Source organism: Palaemon carinicauda, chromosome 24 (genome assembly GCF_036898095.1).
Source record: "Palaemon carinicauda isolate YSFRI2023 chromosome 24, ASM3689809v2, whole genome shotgun sequence".
Classification (NCBI taxonomy): domain Eukaryota; kingdom Metazoa; phylum Arthropoda; class Malacostraca; order Decapoda; family Palaemonidae; genus Palaemon; species Palaemon carinicauda.
The window spans coordinates 67786324-67803823 of NC_090748.1; the positions used below are offsets into that span (position 1 = coordinate 67786324).

General features: G+C 40.7%; 1 protein-coding gene and 1 pseudogene across 1 annotated transcript in view; one reads left to right on the top strand and one right to left on the bottom strand.

Moving 5' to 3' along the window:
* Positions 1–10652, bottom strand: part of LOC137618418 (neuromedin-K receptor-like) — a 59455-nt pseudogene extending 48803 nt beyond the window's left edge.
* LOC137618420 (beta-1,3-galactosyltransferase 1-like) overlaps positions 7658–17500 on the top strand; it is a 36879-nt gene continuing 27036 nt past the window's right edge. Inside the window, exon 1 of the mRNA XM_068348587.1 lies at positions 7658–7710. The gene's annotated coding sequence lies outside the window, so the exon portion shown is untranslated. The remainder of the gene's footprint in view (positions 7711–17500) is intronic.

Genomic DNA, 17500 nt, shown 5'->3' on the forward strand with positions numbered 1-17500 from the left:
CTTTCTTCTTTCATCGGGATGAAAGACATTTCCTTTAACCAGTAATTAGGGTTCTTCATCAAAAGGAGGAAAAGGGCCCTTTAATATTTTGCCATCGAAAATATACCATGAACTGCTCATATGTACATTCTCCTTTGGATATTCGCCCTCGCGCGAAAAGTTAATTATTTTCGTTCTCTCTCTCTCTCTCTCTCTCTCTCTCTCTCTCTCTCTCTCTCTCTCTCTCTCTCTCTCTCTCTCTCTCCCCTTTTTTTTGTTGGTTGGAGGGGAAAACATAAATCATGCTTACCGAAAATCTGTTGATTTCAATCCATTTTTCTTTTATCCTAATATTCAGAATTACTCTTCATGAGTGTATGAATCCCTCAATGTTTCTTCAGCAAATGCTTTAAATTGTTAATAGACTAAAACTGAAATCCCTAAAATCGTAATGGGATTCTATATTCAACTGAAGTTCGACGCGAAATTTTTAATATTTTCATTATAAAAAGGAATCGGCTAAAGTTCAGTCTGTTGATATCTCTTCAAGGTAATTGTTGACTTTTCAAAGATTTCTTTAAGTATACCTCAGGTTTGTTTACAATCCTGATATCTTACTTTTCAAGTTTTACTGGAAGTCTGCACTTCAAGACATTTGATCTTCAGGCCTCTTACCTCGCCAAGACCAATACACGCATTATCCATGTTTATCTTTAGCACTCTAATACAATTTAGTAAGAACGTTTTTTCTTTGTTATCTCTTTTTATTTCAGAATCCTTTATAGAGCCATAAAAATCTTCATCCCTATCCACCCAAACAATGTTTCTCATGATCGACACCTGTTCGAAAAAGGCTATTGTGTAATTGCCTAATATCCTTGAGACGGAAATGTATACACTGCTTTATAACTTATAGATATTCAGCTCCACTTTGGTAAAGTCTACCAACAACTAATCGAGTAGAATTTATATCACTACAAGTCCTCACCCTTTGAATTACTCCATTAATTTCAGTGCTCCTTGAGAGCTTTAAATATACAGTACATATATGTATAACTATGTGCATACATACGTACAAATTTGTACACACACATACAGTATATATATATATATATATATATATATATATATATATATATATATATATATATATATGTGTGTGTGTGTGTGTGTGTGTGTGTGTGTAGGTGTGTATGTGTGTATGTCTCTCTCTCTCTCTGTATGTATATATATACATTAAAAGAATTATTCATGTGTATATGTAATTATATACTGTATATGTATGAATATATGATAAATTCTGCACATTTGGACGTGTTTTTCATATTCAATAAAGCCAAATATTATATATACCACGGGATCAGAGACCCCAGGGGGAAATCAATTCAAAGATAATAGCTTCTAGTATGCCAGAGAATCGAACCCGGTCCGAGAAACTGAGGCGACAGTGACATACCATCTCGCCCTAAAGAGAGTGTACCAACCGTGTGTCACACAATTGTACATAATTCCTTTTGCATATATTATGCTTGTATCTTCGCTCTTCCCTCGCACTAAACGAACATGAAAATTCATGTCTGCTGTTTCCTCTGTAACATTGTCTGTCTTGTTAACTTGTTATGTCCTGTTGCCTTGAGGTTTTGTATATAAAGGAGAGTGTTCTATAACTATATAACTCAGTTGATTGCATCCTGCCTTTGAGTTCACAACCCTCACTCGGCACCGTCACATTGGTGACCCCGGAGTGACCTTGGATTCCTGCTCCCATGCGCCGACAGGTGTTTGATTTCATTCACGGCCTTTCACATCCCTCGTGCCGTTTTACTGCACAGCTGCTGAAGGCAAAGTTCATTTGGCACGGCATTTCTAAGGATGCTAAGGATTGGGTCCGCGCCTGTACTTCTTGCCAAACTTCCAAAGTACATCGACACACGGATTCAGGAGTGGGCACCTTTCCTCAACCTCAGCGTCGTTTCGCACACATTCCCGTCGACGTTGTAGGCCCCCTACCCACATCACAAGGACATCGTTACCTGTTTACCGTCATCGACCGCTCCACTTGTTGGCCTGAAGCCATTCCCATGGAAACTGCAACGTCCGCCTCATGTACATATGCCTTACTCTCTGGATGGATTTTAAGATTCGGTATCCCTGAGCATATTACTTCTGACAGGGGAACCACTTTCACCTCTCAATTGTGGACGTCATTAGCGAATCTCCTGGGCATCACCCTACATCAGACAACGGCCTACAACCCCGCTGCCAATGGAATGGTTGAACGTTTTCATCGCACCCTCAAAGCAGCTTTGATGTCCCGCTGCAAGGATTCCAACTGGTTTACTTAGCTTCCCTGGGTCCTCCTGGGACTAAGGACCACTCCTAAAGACCCCCTCGACGTCTCGGCAGCTGAAATGGTGTATGGCGACCCGTTGGTCGTCCCTGCCGAATTTTTTTCCTTCTACAACCTCCTCCGACGATCTCCAGCGCATACGTCACTTCGTGGGAAAATTTACTCCATGCCGCCAGACTTACAAGCCCCCAGCGAAGCATCACATACCAACGGACTTGCACTCTGCAACGCACGTCTTCCTGCGCAACGACACTAGCAAGCCACCACTAACGCCCCCTTACACGGGCCCTTTCCTTGTGATCCGACGCAGTCAGAAAGCATTCCTACTAAACATTCGGGGCAAAGAAGACTGGGTCTCCATTGATCGTCTAAAACCTGCTTATCTTCTGCCAGATGACCCACCTACAGTTCGCCTCTCCAGATCAGGTCGCCCTATTTAACATGTACAGTATGTAATTTTTAGGGGGGGGGGAGCCATGTACCAACCGTGTGTCACACAATTGTACATAATTCCTTTTGCATATATCATGCTTGTATCTTCTCTCTTCCCTCGCACTAAACGAACATGAAAATTCATGTCTGCTGTTTCCTCTGTAACATTGTCTGTCTTGTTAACTTGTTATGTCCTGTTGCCTTGAGGTTTTGTATATAAAGGAGAGTGTTCTATAACAATATAACTCAGTTGATTGCATCCTGCCTTTGCGTTCACAACCCTCACTCGGCCCCGTCACAAGAGTATGTCACTGACGTCTCAGTTTTTCGGACCTGGGATCGATTCCCCGTCTGCCCAGTAGCTATTATCTTCAAAAAGATTCCCCCCCAGGTCTTTGATCTCGAGGTATAGAGAGAATCCAGATATCAAGAGGAGTATAATATATGGCTTATTTTCGTATGGCTATATGTATGTATACACAAATATTACATATATACTAATATGTGTGTATGTACATACATACATACATATACCCAAGGCACTTCCCCCAATTTTGGGGGGTAGCCGACATCAACAAGAAACAAAAAAAAAAAGGGGACCTCTACCCTCTACATTCCTCCAGCCTAACCAGGGACTCAGCCGAGTTCAGCTGGTACTGCTAGGGTGCCACAGCCCAACCTCCCACATTTCCACCACAGATGAAGCTTCATACTGCTGAGTCCCCTACTGCTGCTACCTCCGTGGTCATCTAAGGCACCGGAGGAAGCAGCAGGGCCTACCGGAACTGCGTCACAATCGCTCGCCATTCATTCCTATTTCTAGCACGCTCTCTTGCCTCTCTCACATCTATCCTCCTATCACCCAGAGCTTTCTTCACACCATCCATCCACCCAAACCTTGGCCTTCCTCTTGTACTTCTCCCATCAACTCTTGCATTCATCACCTTCTTTAGCAGACAGCCATTTTCCATTCTCTCAACATGGCCAAACCACCTCAACACATTCATATCCACTCTAGCCGCTAACTCATTTCTTTCACCCGTTCTCACCCTCACCACTTCGTTCCTAACCCTATCTACTCGAGATACACCAGCCATACTCCTCAGACACTTCATCTCAAACACATTCAATTTCTGTCTCTCCATCACTTTCATTCCCCACAACTCCGATCCTTACATCACAGTTGGTACAATCACTTTCTCATATAGAACTCTCTTTACATTCATGCCCAACCCTCTATTTATTACTACTCCCTTAACTGCCCCCAACACTTTGCAACCTTCATTGACTCTGACGTACATCTGCTTTCACTCCACCATTTGCTGCAACAACAGACCTCAAGTACTTAAACTGATCCACCTCCTCAAGTAACTCTCCATTCAACATGACATTCAACCTTGCACCACCTTCCCTTCTCGTACATCTCATAACCTTACTCTTACCCACATTAACTCTCAACTTCCTTCTCTCACACACCCTTCCAAATTCTGTCACTAGTCGGTCAAGCTTCTCTTCTGTGTCTGCTACCAGTATAGTATCATCCGCAAACAACAACTGATTTACCTCCCATTCATGATCATTCTCGCCTACCAGTTTTAATCCTCGTCCAAGCACTCGAGCATTCACCTCTCTCACCACTCCATCAACATACAAGTTAAACAACCACAGCGACATCACACATCCCTATCTCAGCCCCACTCTCACCGGAAACCAATCGCTCACTTCATTTCCTATTCTAACACATGCTTTACTACCTTTGTAGAAACTTTTCACTGCTTGCAACAACCTTCCACCAACTCCATATAACCTCATCACATTCCACATTGCTTCCCTATCAACTCTATCATATGCTTTCTCCAGATCCATAAACTCAACATACACCTCCTTACCTTTTGCTAAATATTTCTCGCATATCTGCCTAACTGTAAAAATCTGATTCATACAACCCCTACCTCTTCTAAAACCACCCTGTACTTCCAAGATTGCATTCTCTGTTTTATCCTTAATCCTATTAATCAGTACTCTACCATACACTTTTCCAACTACACTCAAACAACTAATACCTCTTGAATTACAACACTCATGCACATCTCCCTTACCCTTATATAGTGGTACAATACATGCACAGACCCAATCTACTGGTACCATTGACAACACAAAACACACATTAACCAATCTCACCAACCATTCAAGTACAGTCACACCCCCTTCCTTCAACATCTCAGCTTTCACACCATCCATACCAGATGCTTTTCCTACTCTCGTTTCATCGAGTGCTCTCCTCATTTCCTCTATTGTAATCTCTCTCTCATTCTCATCTCCCATCACTGGCACCTCAACACCTGGAACAGCAATTATATCTGCCTCCCTATCATCCTCAACATTCAGCAAACTTTCAAATTATTCCGCCCACCTTTTCCTTGCCTCCTCTCCTTTTAACAACCTTCCATTTCCATCTTTCACTGTCTCTTCAATTCTTGCGCCGGCCTTCCTTACTCTCTTCACTTCTTTCCAAAACTTCTTCTTATTCTCTTCATATGACTGACCCAGTCCCTGACCCCACCTCAGGTCAGCTGCCCTCTTTGCCACACGTACCTTGCGCTTTACTTCCACCTTTTTCTCTGTATATTTTTCATACTTCTCTATACTATTACTCTGCAGCCATTCTTCAAAAGCCCTCTTTTTCTCTTCCACTTTTACCTTCACTCCTTCATTCCACCATTCACTGCCCTTCCTCATGCTGCCTCCAACTTGATGTAGATGAAAGTCGATAATTGGATATCACTTGTAAAGAGAAAGGTATTATATAGGTCATGTAATCATTTTAATGAAAATCTACAAAATATGGAAAATGTATTCAAAATTTGCCATGGTCATGCTCTAAAATCAGGAGTCAAAGCCATTTCATATCTTATTGATATATTCAAAGCCACCAATATTGATGTTCCCGAGGAGGTAATGAGATTTTTAATATTAGAAGTCAGCTAAAATTTAGAATAAAAATATTAAACTAAGAAGGAAAATTTTTATAGCAAAGTTGTGAAAAAATAAAAAAGTTGTTCAGTAATGTTGAAAATTTATTTCATTGAAACAAGAGAGAGAGAGAGAGAGAGAGAGAGAGAGAGAGAGAGAGAGAGAGAGAGAGAGAGAGAGAGAGAGAGAGAGAGAGAGAGATGATTGTATTAAGATTTTTAATGAAATATTGGGAATAAAGCTTTTGTCATACGTGAATTTCTATTTCTATTGCTATTACATTCCCTATCATAATATGTATTTTGGAATTATAGTTATAAAGACATTAATATTTGCCTAATTTCATAAATGCAATGTTCGGAATCCAAAAAGAGGCATGAATAATAAGGCTGGTTGTACAGGACAGCTGTCAAATAAACGCTCGGATCTCTCCAGGTGACGTCACAGAGCACAGCCGAGCTCCCGGCACCATGCGCGGTAACTCACCTTATCTTATTCCATCTTGAGCTACACCTTGTCTGTTTTGTCATGGGAACATTAGAGACATCTGACGAAAGATTCCCCGCCCCCCCCCCCCAAGTGTCGGCGTTCTTTTGATTCTAACTGTAGATTCTTGTTGTCTTTGTAACACACCCAAAGGCATTTCCTCCTACTTGCTTGAATCCCTCTTATGAGTGTCCCTAGATACTGCTTCATTTTCTGTCTTTTACAAATGGGCAATTAATATTAATAAGTATCTGTAATTCTTGAACAGGGCCGAAGACCATGTTTGCGGAGGCTCCCTGGCAGTATCTAAATGCTACTTTCGACCTGATTAGGCTCTTTTGGTGCTTTCTTCAGTACTTTACTCCTCAATTGGTAAACTTGAGATACATAGATTCTTACAGAGAGGGCTCCTGGCTACATTTTAGCAATTTTTCATGGATGTAGGCTCCTGCAGATGTGAATTAAACTCGTAATTCACTAATTAAGTAGGGTGTGCACTTTGGCCTTTTCTAAAATACCTTAACCCACAGCTGATTAACTTTGGAATCATAGTTCCTTGGTAATTGGGTCATGGACTATGTTAGAGTTAAGTTTCATGGAAGTACTCGAGATTTGAATTAAATGTGAAATTAGGGTTTACATAGGCCCTTCTTAAGCCCCTTAGTCCACAATTGTGGAACTTAAGAATTATCAATCCTTTATCTGACTCCCAAACTGAACATTATGGCACAGGTTTTGGTGGATGTGCTCAAGGTGTGCATTAGATATGATTTTAGTATTCCACGTTTGCAGAACCTAAGAAAGGTCTTTGAGGGGTTCCAGAGTACCTTCCTATCCATTCCAGGTGTCAAACCTTTCGTAATCGAGATGTGAAACAAATGTCTCTGGGCTCTTGGACTATTACAAGCGACTGTACAAACAGATGATTGAGGTCAAATCCCTATTTCTTTACTATATCTTAAAAATTAGTCGAATATCTCTTCGGAGGACAATCATAATAATATTCAACCATTGAGGTAAAAGAAAAAAGACATTGATTAGTTCCCATCATTGACAATGATAAGAGTCAATCTATTCATTCCCGTAAAATTTTCAACACCTATCCCTACTATGCACTAGGATATCATGGGTAGTGATACGGAAAATTTATACTTGGTATTTCATCACGTGACGTTACAAAAAATCATCATTGATATACCAACTACAAAAATTTTTATTTACTTGAATACACGTAAACATGTATTTATCTCATTTCGTCTATACATTTTTTCATTTATATTAATATCTGCTCTCATTATAAGTGACTACAGCACATGTGGTCATTTCATTGAAATAGCACACCTGTAATTTGAGTAAAAAATACCGCCAGCTCACCGGAACGGGTAAGACCATTAAAGCCACAGTTCTTGATCAAGAGCAAGCGTTCACACTCGGTGGATCGACTGTTTTAGAGTTTCTTTCGATAGTTCCATACACCTGCTGTCACATTTGTAAGTGAAATGCACTCATATACTATAGGTCTTTAATACTGTTTTTTTTTTTCTCTTTATTCGTGCCATACCATATACAAACGTTCACATTATCAATTATCTTAATATTGCCTTATTGTCGAAAAAAAAAACTATCTTTGGTAATTGTCTTAGCACATATATTTTCCGTGAATCGTTCAGGAAAAAATAACCTTCCTCAAATTTTAGCCCCAATCTTAAAGGTTTCCTTAACAAAATTTCCCTGTTTATCTGAGATTCTTAATTCGATATTTTTCTAATACATTCTCTCTCTCTCTCTCTCTCTCTCTCTCTCTCTCTCTCTCTCTCTCTCTCTCTCTCTCTCTCTCTCTCTCTCTCATATATATATATATATATATATATATATATATATATATATATATATATATATATATATATATATAGAAAATATATAGATGTATACGGTATGTTAGTTTGATTTTATGCAGTGAGATGAAACGTAGGAGCAGTAAGTTACACTGGTGAATTGTAATAGCGTTTAAAAACATTCTTGGCAGTTTGCCAGAAGAAAGTGTGACCAGGAATAATACTGCCGAATCCGGACGGGTGGAAACCATGAGTTCGGAGATCAACGTACACAAGGAACCGTGGTATTTAATCCTCGTAATAACAACTTAGGAAGAAAAATAAACTGGAGATGACCTGGCCCGGGTCAAGCGGAGCTTAGAGAACTCATTCTTACCAGTCAATAAGACAGTTCTCGGTTCCCAAGTTAATCTCCGTTACTGTATTGGAATTTGGAGTAAGTTCCCTTCGGATCTCAGTTTATAGATGGTAACCATTATTGTTCTTTTCATTAGCGACTGCTTCTTCCTGAGCTGCTCAAAAAGAAAGTCTAATGTTAACTTTGCTGCTCAACTTCTTGGTGCATCCGTAGCAAACTCAAAGCATTAACGATTAGAAAACAACCTTGTTGAGTTTAAAGTATGTGAAGAAACTATAAAATGTCTTAGGGTAGTCAAGTGATTTATTTGATATCCTTAGTTTAAGAAATCTTTGCATTCGATGCTTTAAATGCCCAATGCAACCAAAACAATGCATATTTGATTAAAGAATTTCTGGTAAAGGCCTAATCTTATATTGGTTGAATTCAAACAGAAAAGCGGGTTTCTAAACTTTATAGCTTGTATGCGAGGCTAATGAATTTATATGACCAATTAATTGCATGGTCCGTTCAAAAATTTAATTTTTTTACTGTCATAGTGAAATGAGCCAAGACCATATTGATTTTTTTTTTTTTTTTTTTCAAATAATGTTGCTTATTTACGTAACTCGATTGATGTGATAAATGTGTCTTCTCCTAAGAACAAGTTAATAACAGATAATAGTTTGAATGAAAGTGATAACAATGAGGACTATACTTACATTCCTGCGTATTATCGCCCATCACTTCGTTTTAAGTAGTATTGTAGCATACATTGCAGGATGTATTGTTCATAAATTGTAGAAATCCTTGTGTTGTGAAGCCTGCGTAAATCTGTTGACTATCAATGACAATAATGTATTGCCAAAATTTAACAAAATTGAAAAGAAAACGATATTTGATTCATCTCTCGGAGATTTTGCTTAGAAAAATCAATATTATTTATTGAAAATAGCGAAAACGCTCCAAAAAGTTTAATGTGCTCCTCTGAAATATTGCACAGGCAAAAGATTATTTTTTTTTAATTAAATAATATATGTTTGACAGCCATCCATTATAAAATCATTATGTCTTGCTCATTGGAGCAACAGCTGAAAAATACCTGCATGTACACTATTCCTGCGCAGGGAAACATTTTACTGCTACCATGCAAGACAATAACAAAATGAAAAGTCGACAGACATTCTCGAAAGTCATTCTCTTTAGTGGCCAGTAGAATTATAAATAGAATTTAGCATAACCTTGAGGCCATTAGTCTAATTTCAGTCATAACATTTCTAAAAAATAATCCTCCCAGTAACACATTCCATCTACACAGCAATGAAGCGAGTTCAAGGGGAGCATGTGCGGGAAATTGACTTGATTTCTGAATAACTCGCTGTCGTGAATGTATTCTTCTTTGCTCTTATGAATATGACAGCACTGCAAAGAAAAGTTTTTTAAGTTGCAGAATGATCAGTGATTTAAATCAAATAGACTCATTCCCGGAATTTTACTGATCCTATTCTTTCATTTATAATCCAATATAATAAAGTATAGCAAAATTAGGAATATATCGTCATCAGCCGTTACTAGTCCACCGCAGAACAAAGGCCACAGAAATGTCCTTCTGCTTGCGCCTGTTTATGGTATATATATATATATATATATATATATATATATATATATATATATATATATATATATATATATCATCATCATCATTATCTCCTCCTACACCTATTGACGCAAAGGGCCTCGACTAGATTTCGCTAGTCGTCTCTGTCTTGAACTCTTAATTCAATACGTCTCCATTCATCATCTCCTACTTCGCGCTTTATAGTCCTAAGTCATGTAGGCCTGGGTCTTCTAATTCTTCTAGTGCCTTGTGGAGCCCAGTTAAACGTTTGGTGAACTAATATCTCTACCGGCTATATGTGTGTATGAATATATTGTACTGGTTAAACATATGCCTAATAGTGTAAGCTCGTGCAATGTAATGTACTGGGGGGATGTCATACAGTGCGGAAACTTAGGTCACCCTGACCTCATCAGTGGAGCACCTCCAATACCAGAACATAAGGAAAGTCTAGTCAGATTTTATGGTAAAATCTTATTCAGAAATCGTAGTTCCATATGTCATTCGATGCAAAGGCATTTTTAGGGACATAAACTAGCTGAATTTTAATAGCTAATTTGAAATAAGTATATCATTCGCACAAACCTAAATTAGTTAGAGTTTACATACTTCATCCTCATAACCACTAACCATCTTCACCATCTTTTTCTTATCTTAAGAGGTCTGCCTTCTGATCCTCTTTTGACTGGCTGATCAGACCAAACACTTATTTTCTAAATCAATAGTTCTTGGAACAGTCATGATTATTCAATATGGTTTCATTTTATACATCTTTGTTGTAACTTTGCTCCATTACAATATTTGTCTATGATCTTTTATATTAATGCGTGTGATACTATCTATCAGTAGGAAGATTTACTTATTTAATTTTCATATCTTTCAATTTGTATATTGTAGCCCTGGTCGGAAAATTTCAGCATTTAACATCCAATTCCTCTTCCCATGGACATCCAGCGAAGCTCAGTAAGGATGTGCATGACCCTATTGTAGATATTTGTTAGTTGATAATAGACTGCCTAGTTCACTGAGGTAGGTAACTTAAACAGTATATATATATATATATATATATATATATATATATATATATATATATATATATACATATATATATATATATATATATATATATATATGTATATATATATATATATATATATATATACAGTATATATATATATATATATATATATATATATATTTATATATATACATATATATATATATATATATATATATATATATATATATATATATATATGTATATATATATATATATATATATATATATATATATATATATATATATATATATATATATATATATATATATATATATATCTATATATATAAATATATATATATTTATATATATATATATATATATATATATATATCACATAAATTATTACAGTAGTCTAGCCTTGTAATTGTATAGTTATTTATGAAATAAATTCTACAGAATCCTTATTTCAATACATTTTTTATGATGTCTACATCTTTTACAGTATTGAATCCGATTTTCATTAAATTGATCTAATACAAAATCTTAGAAAAGTAAATGAATGATGCATTTTTTATCAAAAGCCGTTCACATACTTTTTTCTAGAACTGGTTTTATTTTGTGCTGAAAATGATGACCCGGCGAAAATTTTGTCATTTAAAGAGGTCGAAATTAGAGTCAAAGGTCATCAAATGAAAATTTTACTTTTTTATAGAAATTGTCCAGTCCTCCTAGCTAGATCCATAGATACCATCAAAAAGCCAAACTGATGAACTATAAGTAAGTGAATATCACCTTAATTTTCATACTTAAAGAGAAATGTATTACACCATCGTATAAAAAGCATTTTTTTTTTTAATCTGGCTTCGTTTTAAGGTATACCACGTAAGCAATTCACAATCAATTCTCTTTTCCATTGCTATGTTTGATTTTTTAATCTGGGTACAATTTTGAAGAGTCAAAGCCTAAAATGAAAAGGAAACAGTATTTACTATCGCTTTTGTATACTATTCATTTTAATTTTCTTTATCAAAGATTAGTGTTCCTGAAGCTAATGCAATTTGATATACTGACAACAATGAAATGGATACAGGGGCCGGGCCCGGAGGTGTGTGGGGAGGGAGACAGTAGTATATAGACAACGTAAACGAAATTTGTACACCTGCAAACTGAGGTGCCGGGGGATGTGAGTCTTTCTTCATAGACAGATGTTAGTAGCACAGCTGTTATTTGTGACGATGCCGAGAGAGAGGTTATGACTCAAAGGCAGGATGCAATCAACTGAGTTGTTTATTAAAGAACACTCTCCTTTATATACAAAATCTGATAGCAACAAGAATTTTCATGTTTAAATATTGACAATGTTACAGAGGAGAACAGCATACATGAATTTTCATGTTCGTTTTAGTACGAGGGAAGAGCGGAGATACAAGCATAATGTATATAAAAGGAATTATGTACAATCGTGTGACACACTGTTGGTACATGGCTCCCCCCCTAAAAATGACATACTGTACAAGTTAAATAGGGTGAGAGGCGAACTGTAGGCGGGTCATCTGGCAGGAGATAAGCAGGTTTTAGACGATCAATGGAGACCCAGTCTTCTTTGCCACGAATGTTTAGTAGGAATACTTTCGGACTGCGTCGGATCACAAGGAAAGGGCCCATGTAAGGGGGCGTTAGTGGTGGCTTGGTAGTGTTGTTGCGTAGGAAGATGTGCATTCCAGAGTGCAAGTCTGTTGGTATGTGATGCTTTGCTGGGGGCTTGTAAGTCTGGCGGCATGGAGTAAATTTTCCCACAACGTGACGTATGCGCTGGAGATCGTCGAAGGAGGTTGTAGTAGGAAAAAATTCGGCAGGGACGACCAACGGGTCGCCATACACCATTTCAGCGGCCGAGACGTCGAGGGCGTCTTTAGGAGTGGTCCTTAGTCCCAGGAGGACCCAGGGAAGCTGAGTAAACCAGTTGCAATCCTTGCAGCGGGACATCAAAGCTGCTTTGAGGGTGCGATGAAAACGTTCAACCATTCCATTGGCAGCGGGGTTGTAGGCCATTGTCTGATGTAGGGTGATGCCCAGGAGATTCGCTAATGATGTCCACAATTGAGAGGTGAAAGTGGTTCCCCTGTCAGAAGTAATATGCTCAGGGATACCAAATCTTGCAATCCATCCAGAGAGTAAGGCAGATGTACATGAGGCGGACGTTGCAGTTTCCATGGGAATGGCTTCAGGCCAACGGGTGGAGCGGTCGATGATGGTAAACAGGTAACGATGTCATTGTGATGTGGGAAGGGGGCCAACAACGTCGACGTGAATGTGTGCGAAACGACGCTGAGGATGAGGAAAGGTGCCCACTCCTGAATCCGTGTGTCGATGTACTTTGGAAGTTTGGCAAGAAGTACAGGCGCGGACCCAATCCTTAGCATCCTTAGAAATGCCGTGCCAAATGAACTTTGCCTTCAGCTGCTGTGCAGTAGAACGGCACGAGGGATGTGAAAGGCCGTGAATGAAATCAAACACCTGTCGGCGCATGGGAGCAGGAATCCAAGGTCGCGGTCTGCCAGTACTGACGTCACAGAGGAGGGTGGTGTTGGAGTCTTTGAGGGGAAAGTCTTTCCAATGGAGGGACGTGCAGGATGTCCTACATGCTTGATACTCTGGATCCTGTCGTTGGGCTTCAGCCAGGGCATTGTAATCCAATCCCAGTTGAACGGCAGCCAACGTGTTTCTTGATAGGGCATCGGCAACGGGATTTATTTTCCCAGGGACGTATTGAAGGGTGCAATTGTATTCAGCCACGGCGGAGAGATGTCGGCATTGCCGGACGGACCAGGCATCAGACTGTCGAGTAAAGGCGTGCAACAGAGGCATGTGGTCTGTGCGAATGACGAATGGCGTACCTTCTAAGAAATGGCGAAAGTGATGGACAGCCAAGTACATCGCCAGCAATTCTCGATCGAAGGTAGAATAACCCGATTCTGCCTTGGACAGTTTTCTGCTGAAGAAGGCCAATGGGTGGGGCGAGCCGTTGACCACCTGCTCGAGTACTGCACCAATAGCGACGTCGCTGGCATCGGTGGAGAGAGGGCGAGGGGTATGTGGGATAGGAAAAGTGAGAGCCGCAGCAGTTGATAGGGCCTTCTTTGCATTGCAGAAGGCTGCATCTTGAAGGGGACCCCACTTCAGGTCCTTTGGCTTGCCCTTGAGGGAGGCGTAGAGGGGAGCAAGAGTGGCGGCAATGGCTGGCAGAAAACGGTGATAATAGTTGATCATGCCCAAGAATTCCTGCAGAGCTTTGACGGTCGAGGGCACGGGGAAGTTCTGAACGGCTGCTACCTTCTCAGGGAGGGGGTGGACACCTTCAGGAGTGATGCGGAGCCCTAAGAACGACACTTCGTTGGCGCCAAAGGTACACTTGTCATACCGGACTACAAGCCCATTTTGTTGCATGCGGTCGAGCACGATGCGCAGGTGACGGAGGTGTTCTTCTTTTGAGGAAGAGAACACAAGTATGTCGTCCACATAATATACACAGAAAGGGAGTTCCCCTAAGATGCCATCCATGAGACGTTGAAACGTGGCCCCAGCATTACGAAGGCCAAAACACGAGTAATTGAAGGTGTATGTACCAAACGGAGTGGTGATGGCAGTCTTGGGGATGTCTTCTGGGTTCATAGGCACCTGATAATACCCCTTCAGGAGATCGAGCGTTGGGAAAACCTTTGCTTTGTGCAGGTAGTAGGTCACGTCGGCAATGTTTGGGAGGGGGTAGTGATCCGGTTCTGTTTGCATGTTCATGCGCCTGTAATCCCCGCACGGACGGAGGGAGCCGTCTTTCTTCAGAACGATGTGTAAGGGTGACGACCATGGGCTGAAGGCCTTTTGGTACAGGCCCATTTCCTCCATTTCGGCGAACGTCTGTTTGGCGGCTACCAATCGTTCGGGTGGACGTCTGAATTTTGCGAAGACTGGGGGTCCCGTCCTCTTGATATGGTGATAAATGCCATGCTTGGCAGGAACCGTGGGCGTTTGGCGAAGTTCTGGACGGAAAACTTCCGGGCACGACGTCTGCGTTGACCAATCGTCGGTGGGCGACATCGACCAGAAGGTGGAAATGAGAGAGGAAATCCGCACCGAGGATTGGCATGGTGACGTCAGCAACGAGAAACTTCCAATTGAATTTACCGTTTCCAAACGATAATGTGAGGTTCTCGTAACCGTAGGTTGGTATCGCAGATCCGTTGGCAGCTACCAAGCGGATGTCGGCAGATGTAGACAGACTACGTCGTGTCTTGAAGAGTTTCCTTGGCAAAAGAGAACGACAAGCACCCGTGTCTACCAAAAATCGCTCACCCGTTCCTGCATCCTGTAAAAAGAAAAGATTAGAAACACGGGAGGCCACCGCCACGAGCGATGTCCTACTTACACGTTTTTTGGCCACTGACAATCCTTGGCACATTTCTTCGCAGTTGCCCCGAATCTGAAGTGGTAGTAGCAAAACTGCGGCGGATGGGAGGTAGTAAGTGGCTGTAGAAGTCGTTTGTTGGGGCGCGAGCGATTGATGGGTGGTGGGCGGCTTTGTCTCTGCTTCGGTACGTCACGGTGTGGGCGTGTATGTCCTACGGCATTCATATCAGCTTCAGTTGACGTTGAATAGGCATCCTCTTCATCAGGGGTGGAGGCGTTGATGGAGGTCTGGAAGTGGCTGTCCATACGGGCGTCGGCTTTGGTCATCGAGTCCTTTATGGGTAAACTATCGACATCGGGTATGGCAGCGCGTATAGGTCCAGGTAAACGGCGTATCCAAAGGGCACGAAGTAGGTTCACCTCACGAGGAGAGCCGTCTGCGGCAGGTTGAAGGCGGGCGATACTGGTCTTTTCCCTGAGGGCAAGCGAGGCCCTTTGGTCCCCCAACGGTTGTTGCGAGAGCTGAAGAAGCTTTGCTACATGGGCGGCTGGCGACGGCGAGTACTGCTGCAGAAGGTATGTTTTGAGGGCGTCATACGCTATTGGCTTGTCTCCTTGTTCACAAATCCAGTCGGATATTTCCGGGAAGGTGTCCTCGGGTATCGCCGCGAGAACATAATCTGCTTTGGTGGTTGAGCGAGTCACGCCGTTGATGCGAAACTGGACTTCTGCTCGCTGAAACCAAGCAAATGCCTCTCCGCTGGCGAACGGTGAAAGTTTCAATGGGGCGGCCGCAGCGCCAACTGCTGTAGTAGAGTCCGTCAAAGTACCAACGATGGAGGGGCGAGGGAGGTGGGGGTGGAAGGCAGTGGGAGCGAGTCGACTTCCGGGGTCACCAATGTGACGGTGCCGAGAGAGAGGTTATGACTCAAAGGCAGGATGCAATCAACTGAGTTGTTTATTAAAGAATACTCTCCTTTATATACAAAATCTCAAAGCAACAAGAATTTTCATGTTCAAATATTGACAATGTTACAGAGGAGAAAAGCAGACATGAATTTTCATGTTCGTTTTAGTGCGAGGGAAGAGCGAAGATAAAAGCATAATATCTATAAAAGGAATTATGTACAATTGTGTGACACACGGTTGGTACATATTGCAATGCGAAGAAGACGATTTTCCTGAATGCTTTTATTACTGGTCAATAGTTGTTACAATGCATTTGTTGCCAAGATCCGTTTCAACATGCGCACCTCTGACAACAGTAGTGTTTATTGTAGAAAGTTTATGCACGTAAGCTTGAATGATTGATATATTTCATATTGTTTTTCGCAGCAGATCAATTTGAGTATGCGCTTAATTAAAACTTGTCCAATGACCCCAGTTCGGCACTTTGGAGCGAGTACCAAAAAGCAGTATTGGCATCTTCAATATTCAGGTTCGATGCCTTTCCTTCATCAATCCAATAAGGATTGACATCACTATGTTGTGGCTCCGCACTGCCCAATTTACCATTGATCTCAAATATTTTGTCCATGATAGATGGGGTCTCTAATTTTATAGACTTGACGGTTCAATGGTTTAAGTGTACTTCCATTACGAGGACGCTGCTGCTATGCGGCCATCTGTATCACATGGAATGTGTGTGTGTTTTTTTTTTCCATCTAAAGGACCATCATTTATGTCAATGTTATTAACTGAGGAGTGTGCAAAGTGATCACATACTTAATTTGGTAGCACAACTGCACCAGTGTTTGGGCCCATAGTCTGCAATGTGGCCTCTGACATGCCTGTGCCGAATCATAAGTATTTGCCGATAGATAATGATGTGCCCAGCCTTATGAAAAAAGCTCTGCAAGTAGTTTTGGTCTAAATCTTTCATGCAACGAGTCCTATTCCAACGTGCTTCAGGGAAGCTTTTTCTTTTTTGACCCACCGACTTCAAAAACAAAATATTGTTCAATACTCAGGGCGCATTTATTTTTTATAAAATCTAATTCTTGAAAAATCAGTCATCAAATTCATCATCAGCATGATGCTAGCCACCAAATAAAACATCAATAAAAAGGTTTGCAAACTTGAT